The following is a 24,448-nucleotide window of genomic DNA, read 5'->3' as shown; positions in this document are numbered from 1 at the left end:
TCATTTCCTGGTACACTGGAATATTTCTTTCTCCTGCTTTCTTTCCCTCTCTCCTCGGCTCACGTCTGTAGATATAAGGCGCATGTTGAACAAACCTATCACATGCTCTCAGACTTGAGTGGACAATGTTTCTCTTTGTCTGATGTTTCTGGTCAAGATTTTGGAAGAGGTCTGTGCCCTCTAGTTCATATCTCCTATTTATTCTCTTTTAAACATTTTCCTCTTTATATATGTAGCTTTTTCTTCCTAATGTCACTCATCACTAGACTATAGTTTTGTATGATTTAAATCTGATAACAATTTTTTCTTTTACATCTTTACTTAAACCATAGCCACTTTATTACCTTTTTCTCTGTTTAGAGATATGAGTACCTTCAAAATCATAATAATTAAAGATTCCCTTCTAGTGGTTAATTTTTAAGCACGTTAGGACATCAAGAGATGGGGGCATCTTGGTCACTTTTTGTTGTTGGTATTAAAAGCTCTTAGTGATATGAACTAAGGGCACCTTATCAAAACAATTTCCTATTACTAACATTCACTTATCTTCAAGTCTAGCTATTCTATTTTACTACCTACTATTCCCAATCTCCCAGCTGCTTTTTACTGCTTCAACTTTTCCTTATGCTGGTCCTTCCTCCTGCAATGCCCTTCCCCTTTTCTCTACAAAATCCAAAACTTTTCATCCTTTAGGACATCTCAGATTTTCATCTGTCCAAGCCTTGTTTGATCTATTCCTCTGAAAGCTCACAGAATTTAATCTGTACCTTATTGATAGGACTGATCAGTAATCTATTATCTACCATAAGCTACTTGAGGGTAGAACCAGTGCCAGATTTAACTTGGTATTTTTTCACAATGCTTAATATTCGGTAGGTCCACACAATCAATGCTACTTTTGAATAATTATGTCGTCAACATATTCCCTTTAAAAATATCCATGAATTCTGCAATCTTTGAGTGTTCTCTGTATATTATGCTATAAGCATCATATTCCTGGTTCATCATGTCGGTAAGACAGTGTATGTTTTTAATATCCCCATTTAAACTGACTAGGGCCTGCCCTCAGTTTCCTAAATTTCTATTAAAAAGGGAAACTCGCTCATGCTATTTCCTTCTTCCAACAATTTGCCCCTCCTCATACCCATTATCTGCTTGCTTTTGTTCATTCTCCAGTGCCTCCAGGAAGTTTTTTGGAAAACTTTTATTTCAGGTTCAAGGTTATGTGTGAAGGTTTGTTACATAGGTAAACTCATTTCAGGGGGGTTTGTTGTACAGATTATTTAGTGACGCAAGTGTTAATCCCAGTACATAATAGTTATCTTTTTTGCTCCTCTCCCTGCTCCCATCTCCAGGCCCTCCCGCAAACCCCAGTGTGTTGCTCCCCACTATGTGTCCTTGTGTTCTAATCATTTAGCTCCCACATATATCTGAGAACATGTGGTATTTGGTTTTCTGTTTCTGCATTAGTTTGCTGAGGATAATAGCCTCCAGCTCCATCCATGTTCCCACAAAAGGCATGATCTCATTCTATTTTATGGATACTGAAATTATGTTTTGCCCAGAATTTATAGTTGTTATTGGCAGGAGGTTTGGTTTGTTGGGATGTATTCAGCTATTTCCAGAAGCTGAAACCCATCACATTATTTTTGAAAGCAATCACTATCTCATTGTTTCTTATATTAGGTATAACTCCTTTGAGACAAACAATATTTATGTAGTTAAGTGAGTCCTGATACTTTATAAAATCTATATTGTTTTATGGCCAACTGCCTTTAATATTAATACACACATAATGGATTGTTAATTTCAATTGAGATTTGCGAGATTTTTGACTTTTTTTTTTTAGTGTCTATAGAAAATGTCCTAAATGCCTTTGGCTCAATTCTTCCATAATGTACAACAGATAAAAATTAATAAATTTTGTAATAGAATCTTTCATTATTTTTTCTGTCATTTTTGGCCTAAATTGTCCTTTACCAAAAGACAGAGCACCCAAATTTATTTCATCTTTTGTTCTAACACAACTTCTACTTTTCTAATGTAAGCATTTAAGTCTACAAATTTCTAAGTAATAGATTATTTGCATTTCATAAATTTCAATATCATATCTTCATTTTTGTCTAATTCTTGTACATTTATGATTTATTTATAATTTCTTCTTTAATTCATAAGCTATTTAAAAGTGTGATTTTGAATTCCAACATAGAATTTAAGAATTTTAAAATTAACTTTTAAGATATTTGTGATGTATGAGCAGATAGTTTATATGATGCAAATTCTTTGATACTTGCTTTATGCCACAATTTTTATAAATGTTCTTTAATCAATGATATGTAAATAAGAACTTATGTCCAATAATTCAAACTTATTGTGTTTTTCAAATATTCAATATCTTCACTATTTTTTGGTTGTTTATTCAATTGAGAGAGTTGTATTGGAACTTTCCATTTTAATGACGTATTTGTCCATTCTTCCTTCATCAAAATTTATTTGCATAATTTGAGAATTATTTATTATATGAATTGGGTTAATGTTATTATATCTTCCTAGAGAATTGAATCACCTACTTTTATGTAGTAATTTGTTGAACTCATAAAAGCATTTTAAAACCCTTTTTTGTCTGTTAATATTATATTATTGTGCTTTTTGTTTAGAGTTGTCTGGTATCTTTTTCAATGTTTACATTTCCAAATGTTTTTGTCCTTATGTTCTTAGTACTTCTCTTAAACAGCATAAAGTGGTTTTTTTTTTGTTTGTTTTAACTTAAATTCTGCAGTCTGGTTCTTTTAAATGACATCTGCAATTCATTTGTATTTATTATGAGTATTCACTTATTTTAATTTATTCCCAGTATCTTTGTTTTTATTTTCTGGCCTTTGTTTCTTTTTCTTTTTTTTTTTAATCATTGATTGAGTTTTGTTGTCATTTTTGTTTGTTTGTTTTTCTGTCCTTTTTTTCTCCATTCTACTAGTGTGGAAATTATATAGCCTATTACTACTTTTTCATGGTTAACATTAAAATGTTTCTGTGCATGCTTTACCTAACAAACTCAGGAGTTAGTACTTTAACTCCTCCTCCAAGTAATTCAAGGGCCTTAACACACTTTATTACTGTCCCGATATATATGTTATTTTGTGTTTGAGATTTATATACAAGCTTATAAATTTATTTGCTTATCTTTTTTTTAGATCTTAGAAGTTCTTCCTGGGATAATTTCCTTTTCTAGTAAAATACATACGTTAGATATCCTTTAACATAAGAGTGTTGCATAAAAACACTTAAAAAAATCATGTACTGGATTTATTTGTCCCTTATTCTTAAAAATTATGATTTTCTGGGTGCAAAAGTAGGACTTGATAGCCATTGTCTCAGGAATTTGAATATATTATTTTGTTATTTTTTAGTTTCCATTGTTGATATTAAGAAGCATGGTATCAGCCTAATTGTCTTTCCTTTCTAGATAAACTGTGTTTTATTTCTCACTCTTTTTATATCTTCTCTATGTTTTTGATTTTCTGCAGTTTCAGTACAATGTTTTTAGATGTGCATTTCCCTTTATTTATTCATCGTAGTAAGTGGGATTCATGTTTCATTAATTCACACCCTTTGTCAGTTCTGGAAAGCTATAAGCCATTAAAGCCACACGTGTCTTTATTTTCTCTATTCTTTCCTTCTGGACCTGAAGTTAGCTTCATGTTAGACCTTTTCATTCTGTCTTCCATATATCTTAATCTCTCTTTATTAGCTTCTATACCCTGTCAGTTTTGCATTTTTCAGTTCGACTGCTTCTAACTATCTCTTCAGCTGTAGATAATGTGCTTTTCAACCCCAACCATTACACTTAAAAAAATAATGATTATATACTGTTGATATGGTTTGGATCTGTGTTCCTACCCAAATCTCATGTTGAATTGTAATCCCCAGTGTTGGGGCCTGGTGGGAGGTGACTGGCTTATAGAGGTGGTGTTCTCATGAATGGGTTAGCACCATCCCCTAGGTGCTGTTCTTGTGATAGTGAGTTATCCTGAGATCTGGTTGTTTAAAAGCGTGTAGCACCTCTCCCCTCACTTCCTTGCTCCTTCTTACTCCATGTGAGACATCTTGCTATCGCTTCATCTTCTGCCATGATTGTTAATTTCCTGAGGCCTCCCCAGGAGCCAAGTAGAAGCCACTATGCTTCCTATACAGCCTGCAGAACCAGGAGCTAAATTAAACCTCCTTTCTTTATAAATTGCCTAGTCTCAGTTATTTTGTTATAGCAATTAGAGAACAGACTAACACAATTGTTCTAGCTATTGATTTTTAAATCTACCTAATTATGTGGGATAATCCCTATTGCTTACTCGTCATTTTTATTCCACTGTTTATTTTTTAAAATATATCATACATACTTGTTAAACATTATATGCCTCTCCAAGATCTACTTTTGACGATCACTGAGTTATGAGCTATTACCCTTCTATCATGTTTTCATATGTTTTTGCTATTCTTTGATTTTGAGCCCAGTCTTAGTTGATTTGAATCTGTGCTAAACAATAGGAGCTAAAATTAATTATTGCTTCATTCAGAGATTTAATGTTTGCTTCATTTAACAACAACAGGAATCTTCTGTCTTTGAACTTCTTTGATCCTTTCCATTGATTTTCCTGATGACTCAGATTCAGCTCCAGCAACTTGCTGCTATCTCAAAGATTAGTCTTTCAATAACTGGCAGTTGCACTGATGACCACTCTGCATTATGCATGTATTTAACACTTATTACTGTTACTTTAACTAATATTTTTGATACTGTTTTTGCTTGGGAATTTCCTTTATCTTCTGCAAGCCTGTAATGTATAAAAATTACAGCTAATGGAGGACTTTTTATTTTGTAGTGGGAGAGCCCTTCAGAGTATTTAGTCCACCACATTGACCTAGCCTCTTACTTTTTTTCATATTTTTTATTTCTTATGTTACTTTTTACATATAGAATATCTACTTACTTTATTGTCTAAATTTGATATTTTCTTTTTTTTTTTTTCCACGAGGAGCTTTATTTACACATGAACAAAGGTAGATTTCCCTCACATATTACAAAATACACACACACACACACACACACACACACACTCTCTGCGTCTAGAAAGTTCCTCAGAAGTAAGACTACCCCTGGGCTGGGGCGGGCGCACACAGGGGTGACCACTGGGCTTGTGGTCCAGGCTGCTCACACTCCTCAGGTGCTGGCAGACAGAGAAGAAATTTCAAAAGAGGAAACCAGGAGACATCCTGGAGGTCAGGACTCAGAAGCGGGGAATTAGAAGCTGCCAGAGGCTCTTGCACCATGTGGAGCGGATGTGAGCCACGATGCCTCATCTTTCCTCACTGCTTCCCTTGGAGGCACCTGGGGCTGCGCCAGTCCCCAGCCCCCAGCCCCCACTGCGGCCATGCCAAGCCCCTCAGAGTGCAGCAATGGCTTTAGCAGCCACCTGGCGGCCCCGGGGCAGGCTGAGGTCCGTGATGGCCAGAACCACCTTGGGGCTGGACATGGCTGACACCTTCACCAGTTCCGACACCTGCCACAGACAGAGAGGCTGCTTGCTGGGTGGCTGGTGGTGGGCGTGCTGTCCCAGGGGAAGGAGGCCCCTACCTGCTCCAAGGGCTGCGCCAAGGCCCCAGCACCAGCGGGAGAGCCAGGAAGGTGGTACTCACGGTGGTGGAGGGCATGAACTGCAGGACACTGCCGCGGCCACCCTGCTCCAGGCAGTCCACACACTACTCCATGAACCACTGCACGAACTGGGTGTGGGGGCCAGCGGTGCGCGACCCCAGGATGGAGGAGATGAGCAGGAAGAGGTTGGCCAGGACTCGGTTCAGAGGGTCCCGCATGTTGACCGTGTGGAGCTGAGAGGCTGAGAGGGAGCTGCTCATGGACCGGTTGGGGCTTGAAAGGATGTTGGCATCATCCTCATTGGAGCTCAGCAGTCGCATCAACTTCGAAGGCTGCACATCGTCCAGGGGGAAGAGGCTGATATAGTCCTCGATGTCTTCACGGTGTCTCTTCTTTTGGCGGGTGGATGCCTGTCCCTTGTGGGAGGAATAGGAACTGAGGGCACACCATACGGCCAGCTTGGCAAGAGCAGTGCCTGGGGGGTCCATGAGGCTGTGCCACTTGGAGGAGTCAGTGAGCGGGCCAGGCAAGATGTGGCCCAGCAGGACCAGGGTCACTTGCTGCATGTCCAGGCAGAGGATGGAGTAGAGCAGTTCCACTGCCCGCAGAGCGCGCTCCTTCCGCGTCTCCTTCAGCAGCTCCTTGATCAGGTTGTTGCAGAACCAGTAGACGCCGCCCATGTGCAGCAGAGTGTGGAAGATGTGGATGGAGCGGCTGTCCACCCAGCCCTTCTCCAGCACTTTGGCAAAGATGTCTGTCAGCACCTCCTTGATGGGCCGCTTGGGGGGCAGCAGGTTCCAGTAGGGCATCGTGTCCACCCCGGTGGAGGGAAACTTGATCTGTGTGGCTGTCTGCTGCAGCACGTCGGCACACAAGCGCTCCAGGATCGAGTTCATGATCACCACCCTCTCATTGTAGAACTGCAGGGTGTTCTCACTAAACAGCGGCCCTGCCAGCTGGCGGATCATCTGCAGCGACTTCTCACGCTCATCCAGCCCCAGCATCCGGACGTGGGCCACAAGCCAAGCCACAGCACACACCGCCAGACTGCATACCTTCCCCTTGATGTTATCAGTGATTTTTCTGGATGGACTCGAAGGCCAGGACCCCATTCTCCCAGGCATTGAGGATTTCCAAGATGGCGGCTGAGATGCTGAGACAGGCCTCGTGCCACTTCATCTGCACCAGCTTCATCTCCGAGGAGTTGTTGAGCAGGGCCACCAGGGACTCCACTTTGGTGGAATCGGGGCGGAAGCAGAGGTGGTCAGGGTTCAGGATCTTGCCCTCCTCAGGCATGCAGGTCTGCATCCAGGTCTCGAAGAAGGGCACGTCAGCTCCTGTGCGCGACTCAGACAGAATCACCTCTGAACCATAGGTCTGGGCCACATGGCACAGCGTGAGGAAGGAGATGTCAAACAGCAGGGCCCAGACGGAGGCCGGTTTGGTGCTTTCTTCGCTGCCATAGGTTGTGAATTCATTCAAATTGATGAGTTTCCGGGCGAAGGAATTCAGCTTTTCAGTGGCAGCAGTGGCAGCCAGCAACAAGTCCAGACTCTTCCCGGACAGCATGTGGCCCAGGACTCCCAGCAGTCCCTCCGGGGACTTAGAGTGGTCCGCATCCATCGTCTTGAGGATGTTTGTGACAGTGGGCTCTGCCCGGAGGATCAGCTGGATGTTGGGCTGGATGTTGGCATTCTCTCCCGATTTCTGCTGGGGTGCGTGCTCTCGGTCTGCTTTGCGCTTAGCCATAAGGCTGTTGACACTGGCCTCAGACAGAAGCCCCTGCTTGCCACATTCTTGGAGCAGAAAGTTTGTACAGTCACAGTTGCAGCGCTGGTCAGCTTTGTCCAACAAGGGTGTGAGTTTCAGCAGGAACTCAAAAGCACAGTTGACATCCTCAGTGAAGTCCTTGTCCCCATGAGAGTACTTCAACTTCACCAAAACCTGTGGAATCTTGAGGAAAGTGAAAGCTGCCCACTTGAGCTCCTCCGTACCCTCGGGAGACTCAGTGAGCCCCACGAAGCAAGCTTTCCAGATCTCCAGGACAAAAAGTGGGGTGGGGATATGCTGCATGCGCTTCACCATCGTCAGCTGCTCCACCAGGGACTGTGTCTGGCCTGTCAGGTTCATGGTGCCCTCGAGCAGGATCACGGCGTGGACGGTGGGGAAGCCGGTCTTGTTCATCTGCTCCGCATGCACAGACAGCATCATGGGGATGCTCCTAATGAGGGTGCCGCACTGCTCAGCCTGGCTCCAGAGCTGGGGGTTGCTGAGATTGGCCAGGATCTCTCCAAGTTTCAAGAGAGAATGCTCGATGGCAGTCCAGGAAGCTGTTGGTTGATTGGCTCGGGTGCCACCCTGCCCAAGTCCCTGGGATGTGTGCAATGAGGCCTCCTCTAGTTTGGCGATGTGCAGCAGGGCCCGGTTCTTGGTGCTGCTGAGAGTTTTCTCCAGGCGCTGAAGGCACATGGCAAGCTGCTTCTCCCCAGCTGCTGGAGTGCCGGCCTCCAGCCCCTCCCGGAGCCGCTCTGCAGAGGCTGCCGTGCAGCGCAGCAGCCAGTGGAGGGCGCTAAGAAGGGCTCGGCACAGTCCGATGCACTCCTCGGCTTTGCCGTGACAGCTCAGACGGTCACAAAACATGTCCATGATGTCTAGCAATGCCTGGACACACAGGTCCCGAGAAAAGTCATCAAACTTACTGATGGCTGTGAGGACAGAAGAGTAGGACACCATCTGGGAACTAATGGCATACTTCAGGTAGGACAAGATGAGAGGATTGGGGGATGGTCCAATCATGGCCTGCTCTAGTAATGCATCTGCCAGGTTGAGAATGTCCCAGGTGGCTCCTTTAGGAAAGAATTTCTTCATGTTGATTGCCCACTGGTAGTCACTCCAACGCTCCTTCCAGGCTTGCAAAATGGCTTGCTTCAGGTTGACCACCTTCATGATTTCACTCTGAGCAGGTGGCAGCTGTGACGGCCAACTTTGAGGTGAAAGAAGTGGAGCGCACAATCCACTTCTAGGTCGTAGGCCTGATATTTTCAATTTACAATTTTTTCCATTCTGATTTTGTTGTCTTTTGTCTTTGTTGGTTCACCCTCATAGTATCTTATTTCTTGTCAGTTAGATGATTTTAGACTATAGTAATATTTCTTAAAACTTTATTCCTAATAATTCTTTGAGATCTGTGATGGAAGTATGTTCCTCAAAGAAGATTTGTGTTTGCTTATTTCAGGCACCTTAAGACAATACAAATATGAGATCACTTATAATTAAATTCTTAGCGTAAGATTTTTCACATTATCCATAGTGTGATATCAGTCTCTAAAGACCAGTTTGAGGTCTCAAATTATCAAGAGAAATTTTTATCCCCATTCACTGAGTGCAAAAGTTCAAGGGAATCAGTTTTCCTTTTAAGACCCTGAGGGTAATCTCTAGTTTTCCTTTCCCTGGAAATGCTAATTTACATGAGGATCCCTGATTTAATGACATGGTCTCCTATTACATTGTAGATTGACCCCAAGTCTTGTCTTCCAATCTCTGTGTCCATGAAAAACAAAGTTCATGGACAAAGCTCAGGTTCTGTAGCTCAGCTTAGCTGATTTCACTTTGCTTTTGGTTATGTGTGAGTTTTCCTACTTGCTAGTTCACTGATACATGACAGGTTTTAAAATATATTTCATCCAGCATTTTTAGTTCTTTATAGTGGGAGTGTCCATCAGGATATCCAGCTGCCAGACTTCCAGGGACAGAAGTCAACCTATTCATTCAGAAAATTAGATATTTTTCCTAAATAGATTGAGCCAATATATTTAATTTAATTTTCCTACTTGGTTGGTCAAGCAATTAAAAAGTATCCAATCAATTTTCAACTGACAATAGATAGTGCAAATGCTAAATAAATAAGTAATTATGTGGACTCAGTTTTGATTATCTTAAAACAAGGTAGAGCTATCATTACATGTGACAAGATTTGGAGTCTGCTTTCCAAAGCTTATTTCATAAATAAAAATAACTTTGTGTAAGAGGCAAGCTTAAAGTGTCAAGTCATTAAAATATGAGGACATAGGGAGAAAGCTATGTAATGTTTTTAGAGTTCTTTTTCACATTTGAACTTGGTGTTTAACAATCATAGGGCAGTTTAGGACATTGTTTTTTCCTGAAGTTGTGGGAAGGATGAATTGTGTACACACATATGTAGTGTGTGTGTGTGCATGTGTGTGTTCATTATGTATATGTAGTGTGTAGCATTTTATTCTTCTTAAAGATCAATTTGTCGGGGTTCTATTATGTGAAGTTTTGGCACTATGAAGGGTGAATCCATAGCGGTCCTGCTCATGAGATACTGACACATTTTTAAGGAAACATAAGATATATGCTCTTCCCCAAGTTCCCACCTTCACACCTGCAGTATCCTCACCCATATGCTCAATCTTTTCGTTTTCCCACAGATGAATTGTCTATCCTCCACCCAGAGGTCGACACTTCCACCAACTGTCTACACAAACTCTCTTTTTAAGAACACTTCCCCATCAGTTCTTTGTTGTTTCTCCTGCATCATCAGTTTTTCTTCTTTAACTGATTCATTCTAATTAGTTGGCATCAATGCTATTATTTTTGTCCCCAATTTTCTCTATAGCCTCATTTTTTAGATCCCTATTAGCTAGTCTCACTTTTCAGATCCCCTATTCACAGGGATACTTCTTAAAAGAGTTCTCTAAGCTTTCTGTCTGCTATTTTCCTCCTCCCACTCTCTCTGAAGTCCATTTCATTGAAATTTCTGCACCCATCATTTCAACAAAATTACTCCCGTAAGGTAAAAGATCATCTCCATGTTGTAGAACCAATGATTGGTTTTCAGTCTTCTTACTTAAGTAGTCTTAAGCAATTGAACAGTAATTCATTCCCTCCATCTTGAAACATTTTCTCCACTTTGCTTCTAGTGCAACACGCTGTCCGTTTCTTCTGCAGCATCAACCACTTTTGCTGATTCCTTTGGGGGTCTCTTTTTGGAATGTCCCAAGTTTCAGCCCTTCCTGCCTTCACATGTTCACTTCCTTAGGGATCTCACTGAATATCATATATTTAAATATCATCTAGATGACTCCCAAATTTAAAGCTACAATCTTGTCTTCTCATCTCAACCCCAGACTGCTTCATCTAACTGCTGCCACAACATCTCCACTGGATGTTTACTTGTCATAGTTAGCTTGGCATGCCTAATACTACTCTTGCTTGTTAAACCCCTTCCAACCAAGTCTTCCCAAACTGAATGAATTACAATTCCATTCTTAAAATAGTGATCTTGTTTTTCTAGTTGTTTAGAGGGAGCAAACAAAGCCACCTTGGAGTCATTAAACTTCTCTCTTTTCCTCACAAAATATATCTACCATATCACAAAATCATGTTTCAAAATCTGTCTAGTTTTTACCATCTCTTTTACTACCACCCAGATCCAAGCTACCATCAATTTCTCACCTGCATTGTTGCAATAATCTTTTACATGATTTTCCTACCTATACCCAAAATCCATTCTCTCAAAACAGAGCCAAGATGATTTGTCTAAACTTAAGTCAGATCATGGCACTTCTGTGCTCTGAACTCTCCAATGGCTTGCCATTTCACTCATAGAAAAAGAAAAATGAAGTCCTCACAGCAGTCTATAAGGCTTTGCATGATTTTTCTTCCATTATCTCCCTAACTTCATCCCCTCTCTCCTCCATGTGCATCTTTTCTAGCCTTACTGGCTTCTTTGCTTCACAGAGCACACAGAATCTTCCTTCGACTCCTAGTCTTTTACTTGCTGCTTTATCTTCCTAGGACATAGCTCCTCAGATTTCCCCTGTTATTAACTCCCTTGCCTTTAGGTCTTTGTTCAAAGTGTTCTTTCTTAATGAGGTATTCTTTAGTTGCCCTATTTAAAACAGTGACCCATACTCTCTTTGTCTCTTCCTGAAGTCATTTATCTCCTTAGAATTATATTTTCTATAATTTACTAATTTATTTTGTATATTGACCATCTCTTGTCAACAAAACATAGGCTTTGTGAGAGCATGGATTTTATTCTGTTTTGCTCACTACCAGATCTTTAATACATAGACCAATCCATGGCATATAGAAATCACCTAGAAGTATTTGTTGAGTAAATGAATAAATGGTCCTCAAATTCCCACTGACTCTTTAATTTCACATCCCTTTCATTCAACACTCTCCAGTGTCCACTTAGCTTATAATTTAGGCTTTTCTACATAAATTTTAGTTAGGATAATACTAATAAATCTTTCTCATCTCGGGTTACTTCCTCTAACTAGTTTTCCCTGCCCCTCCAATCTAAATTAGGGAAGTCTGTTATTCCATAGAACCCTGTTGTTTTCCTTCATAGCACTTGTGCATAAGACATCTTTATTTCTTTAGTTTCCTTACATTTAGGCTCTGGTTTGTGTTATAAACTCTATGCTTTATGTTGACCACAGTATGGCTCTTCATATTTAAAGGAAGCTTTTAGAATTCAATAACATTTCTCTTTCTCAAGAGCCTGGCTGGAAAAGCTATCACTTTTAAGACTTTATGTCACCTTTTAGACATTTCAATTAACTTTTTCATTTGGTCTATGTCTGTTTTGTCCTTCTGTAAACTATATAGAAAATTATGAATGGTGGGAACAAAATAATGGAAATAAGGAAGATAATTATCTTGCTACACAAAGAACGTGTGAGATATGCCAGGGCCAACGTTAGGTGACAGCACTAACAAAGAGTGAAGGTGATCTACTGGGACAACATCAACTCCAAAAGAGGATGAAATTTTGAGAGGGTGAGATTAGCATTGAGGAGCTAGGAGAATAATCATGTGACTGATGGATTGTATGGTATAAGGAGAAGGAACTGTTATCATGGAAGAGGGGAGGAATGGGTGCCGGAAGTGCCCCATTAAGAACCACAGAAAGTGTAAGAAATTTGTTAGTATTTTGGCATGTATGGTATAAAAATATTGGGGCATGTAGTTAGCAGAGGAAAAATTAGCCAAGGAGGGGGAGGCACAAATAACCTGGAGTAGAGTTCTGTGGAAGGTAGACCCCGAGTATTTTGTGCTGTGATCATAACTGAAACAAGTGTGAGGCAGGGTGAGATTGCCCTTCAGCTTCCCAGGGAATGCAAGGGTCCAGTTTGAGTGCTGGGAAGGATCAGAAAAATTAATTCAAGAATCATGGTTTCTGGATAACAAAGTTGAAATGTGGTAAGGACATTAGAAAACATGGGTACAGATACAAAAGCAGGAACAATGAAAAGAATTTAGCTATGAAACATATGGTTTAACTGTTTTCAGTTTTACCAGGCTTATGGCATCCTCTTTATAACAAATATATTTAATGTTCTCTTTATTATTCTTAAATGAAATTTAAGTAATATAACTTAATTTTGTGTATTCTTATAAAATCAATATTTTACCTTAACAGTTACAATAAATATAAAGAAGTATTAACAAAGTAAATGATAGAAAATCAATATATTTCAATGTCTATATTTTTTTGAAAGATCACATTAGAACAGCAAAATTGTTCTGCCAAATTTTAAAATCATGCCTCCTTCCTTGACAATTACTGGTTGCTGTGACTTGGCTCCATGTTTCCACCAAAATCTCATCTTAAATTATACTCCCATAATTCCCACATCTTATGGGAGGGACTCAGTGGGAGATAATTAAATCATGGGTGAAGTTTTCCCCATACTATTCTCATGGTAGTAAGTCTCATGAGATCTGATGGTTTGATAAGGGGTTTTGACTTTCACTTCTCTTTCATTCTATCTTGGCACTGCCACATAAGAAGTGCCTTTTGTCTTCTGCCATGATTGTGAGACCTCCCCCAGCCACGTGGAACTGTGAGTCCATTAAACCTATTTTTCTTCCAAGTCTCGGGCATGTCTTTATCAGCAGCATGAAAAGGGACTCATACAGTAAGTTGGTACCAAAAGTAGGGTATTGCTGAAAAGATACCCGGAAATGTGGAAGCAGCTTTGGAACTAGCTAACAGGCAGAAGTTGGAACAGTTTGGAGGGCTCAGAAGAAGAAAGGAAAATGTGGGAAAGTTTGTAACTCCCTAGAAACTTGTTGAATGGCTTTGACCAAAATGCTAATAATGATATAGAAAATGAAATTCAGGATGAAGTGGTCTCAGATGGAGATGAGGAACTTGTTGGGAACTAGAGCAAAGGTGATTCTTGTTACATTTTAGCAAAAAGACTGGCAGCATTTTGCCCCTGACCTAGAGATTTGTGGAACTTTGAACTTGAGAGAAACTATTTAGGGTTTCTGGTGGAAGAAATTTCTAAGCAGCAAAGCATTCAAGAGGTTACTTGGGTGTGTTAAAGGCATTCAATTTTAAAAGGGAAACACAGCATCAAAGTTCAGAAAATGTGCAGCCTGACCATGCAGTAGAAAAGAAAAACCCATTCTCTGCAGAGAAATTCAAGCTGCAGAAATTTGGATAAGTAAGGAGGAACCAAATGGGGAAAAGACTCCAGGACATGTCAGAGATCTTCAATGGCAGCCCCTCTCATCACAGGCCCAGAGTCCTAGGAGAAAAAAATGGTTTCATGGGTGAGGCCCAGGGCCCCCCTGCTGTGTGCAGCCTAGGGACTTGTTGCCCTGCATCTCAGCTGCTCTAGCCATGGCTAAAAGGAGCCAAGGTGCAGCTTGGGACATGGCCTCAGAGGGTGTAAGCCCCAGGCCTTGGCAACTTCCACCTGGTATTGAGCCTGCAGGTACACAGAAGTCAAGAATTGAGGTTTGGGTACCTCTGCCTAGATTTCAGAGGATGTGTGGAGATGCTTGGATGCCTAGGTAGAAGTTTGCTGCAGGGGTGGAGCCCTCATGGAGAACCTCTACTACAGTAGTGGAGAATAAAAATGTGGGGTCAGAAGCCCTCATACAGAGGACCTACTGGGGCCTTATGGAGCTGTGAGAAAAGGGCCACTGTCCTCCAGACCCCAGGATGGTAGATCCACTGATATCTTGCATGGTGCACCTGGAAAAGCCACAAACACCTAATATCAGTCTGTGAAAGCAGCTGGGAGGGAGGCTGTACCCTGCAAAGCCACAGGGATGGAACTGCCCAATACCATGGGGACTCATCTTTTGCATAGCATGACCTGGATGTGAGACCTGAAATCAAAGGAGATCATTTTGGAGCTTTAAGATTTGGCTACCCTGCTGGATTTCAGACTTGCATGGGGCCTGTAGCTCCTTTGTTTTGGCCATTTTTTTCTCCATGTGGAATGGCATTTACCTAATGCCTTTAGGCCCATTGTATCTAGGAAGTAACTAACTTGCTTTTGATTTTATGGGTTCATAGGCAGAAACGACTTGCCTAGTCTCATATGAGACTTGGACTGTGGACTTTTGAGTTAATGCTGAAATGTGTTAAGACTTTAGGGGACTGTTGGGAGGTATGATTGGTTTGAAATGTGAGTACATGAGATTTGGCAGGTGCTGGGGGGAAATGATATGGTTTGGCTCTGTGTCCCTACCCAAGTCTCATTTTGAATTGTACTCCCATAATCCCCACATGTTGTGGGAGGGACCCAGTGGGAGATAATTGAATCATGGATGTGATTTTCCCCATACTGTTCTCATGATAGTGAATAAGTCTCACAAGTTCTGGTGGTTTGATAAGGGGTTTAGGTTTTCGCTTCTCTCTCATTCTCCCTTGGCACCACCATGTAAGAAGTGCCTTTTGCCTTCTGCCATGATTGTGAGGCCTCCCCAGCCACATGGAACTGTGAGTCTATTAAACCTATTTTTCTTCCTAGTCAAAAGTATGTCTTTATCAGCAGCATGAATATGGACTAATACATTGGTTAAGTGTATTCTTTTGGTCTAATAATGACCTCAAATAACTTTAAAAATACTGGGCTAAACAGACCCTCAAGACATTTACTTTATGATTCTTTGAAGCCAGAAAGATGGAAGGAGGCCAGATGGAGCTTAGAATAGAATATAATGTTTTTACATATAGTAAAGAAATCTTTTATTTGATGACTGAGTGACTTCTGCCTGCTAGGTACTTTGTTCACTATATTTATGCTGTATCTCGGTCTCGAATGTTATAATAACAGCAAGAAGGAATAGGTACTATTATTATTCTCACTTCAAAACTGAGGAAACTAAAGACTAGAGATGTAAACTAACTTGCTTATTTGTCCTGTAAATAGGTAGATGGGATTTAAACCCTGATCTTTCTGCTTTTAGAATCGAATTGCATGGCTACATTGTATTTCTATCATGGCAGAGGTCCCTGGTACAGGAATACGATTTGATAAACACTTGTTGAATGAAAAAGCCAGTATGCAGAGGTTTATGAAAAAGAAGTAGTTGCTCACTTAATAATTTTTAAATGCTTTCCCCAAATGCACCTAAGATTAGAAAACAAAGACAAGAATGAAAGGCTTTGAGACGTGTAAAACATCTTTGACAATCATTCTGTAATGTCTGCATCAAGTTCCAGCCCTGCCACATCATAAAGCCTTCCAGATTCCAGTCTCACAAGAACATGATCCTAGAAGATTCTGGTGTTCATGGCTTCCACCCACAGTGCAGGTATATAGTTTCAGACCCTCCAATAACCACAGCTAACCCTTTGGGACAACAAACTCAAGAAAGGAATAGCACCTACAATATTAAGAAAAAAGTACTATGGGATTATTAACTTGCAGGGTTCAGTTGGTGTTCAGAAGCCTTTCTCCATCATCACCATTAACGGATGTGATCCACAGAGGAACTGGTGCAGGATGAAGACGGCTGTCCTCCCTGGAAATGATAAAATTAGCCACAGGACTCAGATTGCTTAATCAACCATCTGGAGTTTGTGCAGACTAACTTTCTCTTTTTAAAAAGTGTTTCTTTACTTTGTCAGACTAATTAGCTTAGTACTTTGAGTGAACTTAACCAGGAGATACCAACGACACGGTTTTCAGTGCTGAGCCTCAGTAGAGAGTCAAGAAGATCTCATTTGAGGGAGACTGCCAAGAAAGGAAGAGCTCTAAATGTAAGCACTGGACTTGGGAAACACACAAAGAACACAATCTCTTTACCTTGCACCAGGGTGCCCCTTTTAGAGTTTAGTTCTTATTTTTGAAAAAGCAGATTTCTGAAACTACCTCTATTATGGACAAGCAATCTTTCCCTTTTCTCATGTTCACCTTTGGGAAGCCTGTTCATGTGCCATTCTGATCAGCTGGTAATCAGACTTTTTCCTGTTTCTTATGCAGCCACAGAGAAGGGTTAGATTTGTGGAGAAACAGAGTACTAGAGAAGTAGCCAGGGTGATTTAAATTTGTATGATTTTCAATATCCCGGGAGCAGGATGGTCCCTGCTGTGAATCTGGCAGCCAGCCTTCTTTTTTTTTTTAACCAAACCATCTGGCAGCCTCAGAGCCCAGTTCTTCGGTAATAATTATGCTACTTACTCCATCTGTACTTATAAGATAACTAGTTGTCTTTGCAAATTAAGCCAGCCCCATCTGTTTCCCTACCTTATAAATGAGTACAAGGGCTCCACACCCCTCCTGGAATGTGGACAACATGAAAGATGGAGTGGAGCACCATGGAAGTGGGGAGAGAGTAGGGTTTCCTTTCCTACTGCAAGGTTGAAAAGAGAAGGGCTGCCTTCTGAGGGCTTAGCATTTTCTGTCCTTGGTTTGCAAGGGAGCATGAATCTACAGTGGGTGCTCTGTTCTGTTTGTATCCAGGCTGCTAGACTTTAGAAAAGGCAAAGCAACTCCAACTGATTGGCTGTGAGTAGGGTCAGTTAAGAGCCAAGGTAGAGGTGAATGGTAATGCAGCGACCATTCTGTTTTCCGTAAATGCTGTGGGATTGAAAGGAGAGAAGTTAAGAGAGAAGGTCAATGGGACCTCATTAAGTTGTTCCGATTGTCTCGCTGCTATTTCTCTCTGAACCTGTAGAACAAAAGCCTAAATTTGTTTCTCAACAGAGACCTGTAAGAGTAAAAGTTACTGTAGTTTTCTAGAGTGACTAACAGAACAGTTTACACATTGTGAGAATCAAGCTCAATATTTGTCATCTTTCTGCTACCAAAGTTTGCACATTGGTGACTTCCCAGGAAAGCTTCCCCTGTGCTCCAAGGAGGGTATGAGAACTGGACAAAATCTCCCGTGTATTAAAGTTTAATTAAAAATCAAACAAACAAAAATTAAAAGCATGACTTCTTCTCTTCCATAAAAATAAAATGAACATATGCCAATGATTTTATTTAACTGATTAATTAGTGAGGAAACCAGTAAGATGTTACAACTGGTTCAAAGGAGAATCCAAAGAGCAGAAATATTTATAGGCAATTAGAATGCTTAAATGAATTTGCTTAATAAATGCCAAACTGGTTTCTTCTGCCAGGAGAGAAGAAAAGTAAATGCACCTCTACCAGTCAAAATCCATTTGGGTATTTATTGATAAGTATTATTTGCATTGTTACTGGTTATGTATAATTTTCAGAGTTGTAAGATAGCTCCAAGTTAATGACAGACAAAGAGATCTCACAAAATCAGGTAATGAGATGGATTTGGGGCCTATAGACTAAAACACCTGGGTTTGGGTTCCTGCTGTGTCACCTCTTTGCCTTTTCTTTTTCTATATTAAATTTAATAATTTATATAACCTCTCTCTGAGCCTCTAATTCCTTATCAATAAAATGGGGTTTAAATGACAAGCTCTACCTCACAAGGATGTTGCCATCATGATTTACACATATAGATTTTTATAAAGTAGAGTTTAGAAAGTGCTTTCCTACACAAATGTTATCAGTAATAGTAGCTAATATTTAACTGAGTTCTTATTATGTACCCAACATTATGTCAAGCACATGGATGACCTCATTTAACTTTCACTTTGCCTCTATGCAATTCTTACTATTATTTGACAAAATTAAAGTTTAAAGAGGTGACTTACTATTTAATGTCATAGGGTGTCAAAGTATGTACCTGTACTACCCATAGCAGGGCTGTGTATGTAGGAAAGAACTTTGGGTGGGAGGGGTTTTACTTTCTCTTGAAATGCAAATAGTTGCCTAGGGATTTGAGATATCTGCCCATTATGGGGGTCTAGTGGAAGGAAGGTATCTTTGCTGAAGGAATGAGTAGAGAAATCTGACCTTGGAAATTGCACTTTAGATTTATTACTCAGGCCTAGGAAGATGGTCTCCACATGGTGGTGTCTACAGTTCAGTCCTGGCCTACCTCCTTCTCTTCTCATTTTAGACAATGGGCTCTAAACAGAAAAGGGAGAAGTCTGACATATTTTGCTTGAAGAATGCCATCAGTGAAAAATCTTGAATGAATATTCCCTCCTTTCCTCACTTTTTATCCTAGAGTTTCCTGAGAGTTGGAGACTGTTTCCACCCTTCCCCTTGAGAAACACAAAAGAGTATGTCATTTTAACATGGCTATTTTATAAGATTAATAATGTCATTGGTATTTATACTGAAGGCATTAATTGAGTTGTGCTAATATTAACAATCGTTTTTTGTACTTTGATAAATATGGCTTTGTTTAAAAGTTTTTTTTATTCACAGATGAAATCATATAAAAATGTTGAGGAAAAAATTTAACCCAAATGTTAAATTTATTTTTGAAAATAAAAAACAAAATAAAAATATTAATATGTTTAGCAAAACTCAATGAATTTAATTTTCATTGACATGTTTATTTTTTAATGAGCTGAATATTTACAAATACTTTTTTTTCTTTTTTGTTTGCAATGGAGTCTTACTCTGTTAGCCAGGCTGGAGTGCAGTGGTGCGATCTTGGCTCACAGCAAGCTCCACCTCCTGGGTTCACGTCATTCTCCTGCCTCAACCTCCCGAGTACCCGGGACTACAGGCACCTGCCACCATGCCCGGCTAATTTTTTTGTATTTTTAGTAGAGGTGGGGTTTCACTGTGTTAGACAAGATGGTCTCGATCTCCTGACCTTGTGATCCGCCCACCTCAGCCACCCAAAGTGCTGGGATTACAGGCGTGAGCCACCGTGCCTGGCCTACAAATACTTTTACAGTGGAAATGAAGTTGTATTAAAGAAAAATAAGAGTGATTAGATTTGGCTAAAGAAAAAGTAAACTGTTTCTTTATAATATTTTTTCCCAGGTTTATTTTGGGTGTTCCTCCAGATGCCAATTAATTTTATAGGGTTCCTTTTTGTCTGTCAGTTGAGATTGAATGATGGACTTTTAGAACTGGAGAGCCAACCTCCTCTTATCCTCCATCACCTTTATAGACAGGTAACTGAAGCTTAGGTTATTTTATGAGCAACATTATTGAAACAATAAATATGGTTTAATTGAGTAGGCTCTGTAAATCCTCCATCGTCATCATGATATATCTATCAACAAAATGATTTATGCATTTTTGAAGCTAGGAATTTCCCTTTCTTTATCACTCTGGAAAGGAAAAACATTGACATTTACTAATTCTAAGCTATTTGATTTCAACTGTCTGATTTTTTAAAAAATGTTGATTACCCAGTTTAGGCTTGTTAATTGTATTATTATTATCAGTCTCTTCCTCCACTTTTCTGTAAATGTGATTTTGAAAATGTATAGAATAGCACCACAGTGTAATTCTTTAGGAACATTTTAAGCACCCTAGAGATTTTTCAAAGAATCATCCATTTCCATCAAAATATTTCCAGCCTAAAGAAATGCATGCTTCAGGAACATTTCCGCATTCTAGCTTGTGGCTAGTGGATTGAAGCTAGAGCAGCCCAGCAACAGTTTAGAAAAAAATGTATGGCTAGGGTCAGGCATGGTGGCTCACGCCTGTAATTCCAACACTTTGGGAGGCCGAGGAGGGTGGATCACGTGAGGTCGGGAGTTCGAGACCAGCCTGACCAACATGGAGAAACCACGTCTCTACTAAAAATTGCAAAATTAGCCAGGCGTGGTGGTGCATGCCTGTAATCCCAGCTACTCGGGAGGCTGGGGCAGTAGAATTCTTTGAACCTGGGAGGCAGAGGTTGTGGTGAGCCGAGAGATTGCACTCTAGCCTGGGCAACAAGAGTGAAACACCATCTCAAAATAAATAAATAAATAAATAAATAAATAAATGAAAAAGGAAAAGAAGAAATGTATGGCTATGAGGAAGCAGCTATCTTTTAGGCTAAATTCAAAAGCACTTCTTTCTAAATTAGTACTTTCAGTGGCACTTGCATGGAGAGATGTTAGGGGAAAATCCTTCAGCTACTTTTGAAATCCTGGGTCAAGTGGAAAAGACCATCATTCTTCCCTAAATTGTAGCACTGCTGCTATTGTTGAAATGGAGTGATGAATTCCTGCAAGGAGAATCATTTGGCTATTTCCAGTCTATTGCCACATATGTAAAAGTTTTTCTGGAAAGTCTTGGAAGTGAACTATAATCATTTACACAAAGAATGGTCCCTGAATCTGAATATCAGTGTGTAGGCACCTGGGTAGAAACTCACATCAGGAGCTGAGGAATGATTTATCACATCAGGATTCTCTCTGAACCCTCACAAGGCCTTCTGCATGAGTTTCTGTAAATCTTTCATCATGGACATGAATTCTTTGTCAGCTCTAGATTTTTCTCTCTTGCCATGCACACCTTTTTCTCTCTAACAGATTGATCATGTATCCTTAGTATATTTTTTCTTTCATTTGCCTTTTGCTAATGCTGTCTGTTTTTTAGGTTATTGCAGCAAATCGACTAGGAACTGCAGCATCATTTGTTTTTTGTGGTCCAGTGATTTCAAGTCAAGTGAGCAGGGTATTAATCTGTTCTCTTCTCACCAGCTCTGTGACCTTGGACAAGTTATTTGAAACCTGTCTCTATACTTTACTAATCTACAAAATGGAGCCAAGCAAGCTTACCTCACGAGGACTGACTGATGATGATAGCCATGCTCCAGTGAGTGCCAGCTTATGTTAGACACCATGTAAAGTGCTTTACCCAAATTTTCCCATCTGCAAAACAGCTCTCCAGAGTAGGCTGTTATATCATCATTTGTATATATTAGGACACTGAGACCCATAGAAGTTTCTCTAGCTTTTGAAGTCAGACAGGTTTTGAACCCAGATGTCTGTGGCCACAAAGGGATGGTCTTGTGGAATATGACAGTGCTTTCCACTAGGTTTCAAATATTGCCTGTAATCTACCTCTATGGTTGATGACAGTGTAAACCACTTATGAGTTTCCTTCACCTGTTGGACTCTGTCCTTTGACCCACCTATTTCTTTTTACAGCTCTAGTCTTTAAAGCCAAGTTGCCAAGTTATCCTATCATTTGGTCCAGGCTTTTCATACTTTCCATGGTAGTAGTTAAGAGACTACTAGATTTTAGACTAAAGACTATAGACTTTAGAATTAGACTACAGACTTTAGACTAAAGACTATAGACTTTAGAACTAGAATGCCCAGGTTCAGATTCCAGCTTCACAGCTCATAGCTGTGTGGCCTTCAGCAAGTTACTTAACTTCAGTATGTCTGTTTCCTCATCGGTAAGATGGAGATAATAGTACCCATGTGAAGGTTGTCGGGAAAATTAAGTGAGTTGTTTTAATCAAAGCACTTAGAACACTGCTTGGAACATGGTAAGAGCTATATCTGTGTTGGTTATATAGTAGTCTGGGTTGTGAGGTCTCAGCATGATGTTCCCTCTCTAAACTCATTCAATGTATGACATATAATTATGGTTTTCTTTCCTAACCTTCAGTTGTCATCTTTAAACATTTTATTTTTGTGGTTTCAGGTACGGTGTTAGTTACCTAGGCAGACAGGTAACAGCTTGATACCTTCTTTCCTTAAATGTACATTGCACTGTAACTTGGTCCAATGTTCCTTAGACTCCTTTGGCAAAAGTGTTAAAAAGATTCTTTTCAAGTCATATACGTTTGTGTCATTTGTGTGCCACATAAACTTGGGAACTGCAATAACCTATAATATCTGCTTGGGAATTTATAATAAATATGAGCAAATTTACTTCCCTGAGAATTCCAAGAGAAAATGAATGAGTTTAATTTTGTTTAAAATAGTGCTTCCTAAATTATTTTCCCAATTCACCCTTCTATTTATTAAGAAAATACCCACACAGTGTTGACAATACTTGTCTAGTGAGCTCTGACTTTTGTTAGTAAGAGAATGCCTGAAGAAAGTCCTTAGGAAAACCTGTTTTAAATATTGACCCTATAGGATTTCTATTTTTGTAGCAAACTAAATTATCAGAAGGCTAATTGTTAGCTTACCTTGATTCAGAGTATTGCAGAATCACCAACACCATGTTGCATTTTAAACTTATGAGCTCTATTTATGCTGAATATAGAGATAAGAAACAGTAATTTGAAATTCATTTGAGATATTGTGCTCCATCATGTCGAGAACATTGCCTTTGCTGTGGACTAAAGTCACTATGGCTTGAATATGCCCCCCAAAGTTTAGGTATTGGATACTTAATCCCCCATGCAACACTGCTGGAACCTATAAAATGTGCTAGGTCACAATGGCTCTGGTCTCATCAGTGGATTAATTATTGATGAGATAAATTATTATGGGAGGAGCTTAGTTACCTTAGGGGTGGATTCTTGATTTAAAAAATTGGGGAAAAGCATAGCCCCTTTCTCTCTTGATCTTGCTTGAGTGTTCCCTTGCCCTTCCACTGTTCATTACATGATGATGCAGCAAGGAGGCTCTCACTAGCTGCGGCTTGGACTTCCCAGCCTCCAGAGCCACAAGTAAAGTACATTTTTCTTCTTGATAAATTACTCACTTTCAGTTATTCTGTTATAGCAGCAGAAAATAGACTAAGATCTCTTTTACATATAATCTTCTACACTGAATTTTATTTTATATGCTTGTTGGGGATGATTTTGTTTCCCTTGAAGAACCAATAGAAATAACAGTTTCCTCCTTTCCTTTCTGATGAGAATCTTTTTACAGCAGATTCTAAGAAGCTCACAGAAATAGTTGAAACCTCAGCAGGACAACTTTGTTGTTCTTAGATTTGACATTTTTATATTCTTCTTTTCTCTGGTCCTAGTTTTCTATTTTTATGTAAATATTTGATGTCAGTTTCTTTTATTATAAGCCACCTCGAGATCTTTGTGGAAAGATGTATGCATATAATAAACATAAATATATTAAACAAGAACCACTTTAAAAGTGAAACACTGCTATCAAAGCAAGCAATTGCAATGTAAGTTTCTGTGAGAGCTAAGTACAAACTCAGCAGCTCAGAAGAATTCAGTGGTGTGAGTTGGGGAAAAATGGAAGATTCAGAGAGGATCTAACAGGTGAGCTGCATGCTGAAGGATAAGACAAAGGGCTTCTTATAAAGAGAATTATATCTATATAGGCAGAGAAGCTGGAAAGTATATTTGCAGTATATTTAGGGATTGGCTGGTATTGTGGCAGATCTGAAACACAGGGTTGTTGGGAGCAACAAAGCAGAAATATTGAGTAGTATTGAGTAGAGCTTTGTATTGTGTAGTTCCTTCTTATTTCCAGAGTGATTAGAAACATGCCCTCAGAGTCATGGTGACTCTTGGGTACTAGAAGAGCTCTATCTCCTCTAACCTTTGGTGGTGCTATTTTGTCTGATACCTTTTTGGTAAACTACCATGACAGTGGTTTGTAATCTCCAAGATAGGGGTTAAATTTTCAAAAGAGGAATTAATAGGATGCATTGGAGAGGATGTACATATTATAAAACAATGAGTCATAAGTGACCTGTGGCTGTATGAAATGTCCTGGGCAGAAATTATATCATAATAGCAACTTTTGGG

The 24,448-nt window shown here is 39.9% G+C and overlaps 1 pseudogene; it reads right to left on the bottom strand.

Moving 5' to 3' along the window:
• Nucleotides 1-5,005: 5,005 nt before the first annotated feature.
• On the bottom strand, nt 5,006-8,683 carry LOC102120426 (mediator of RNA polymerase II transcription subunit 24 pseudogene; annotated as a pseudogene).
• Between the last annotated feature and the right edge of the window lie 15,765 nt (nt 8,684-24,448).

Source organism: Macaca fascicularis, chromosome 1, assembly GCF_037993035.2.
Source record: "Macaca fascicularis isolate 582-1 chromosome 1, T2T-MFA8v1.1".
Lineage (NCBI taxonomy): Eukaryota > Metazoa > Chordata > Mammalia > Primates > Cercopithecidae > Macaca > Macaca fascicularis.
This window is presented reverse-complemented; position numbering and strand designations above follow the sequence as displayed.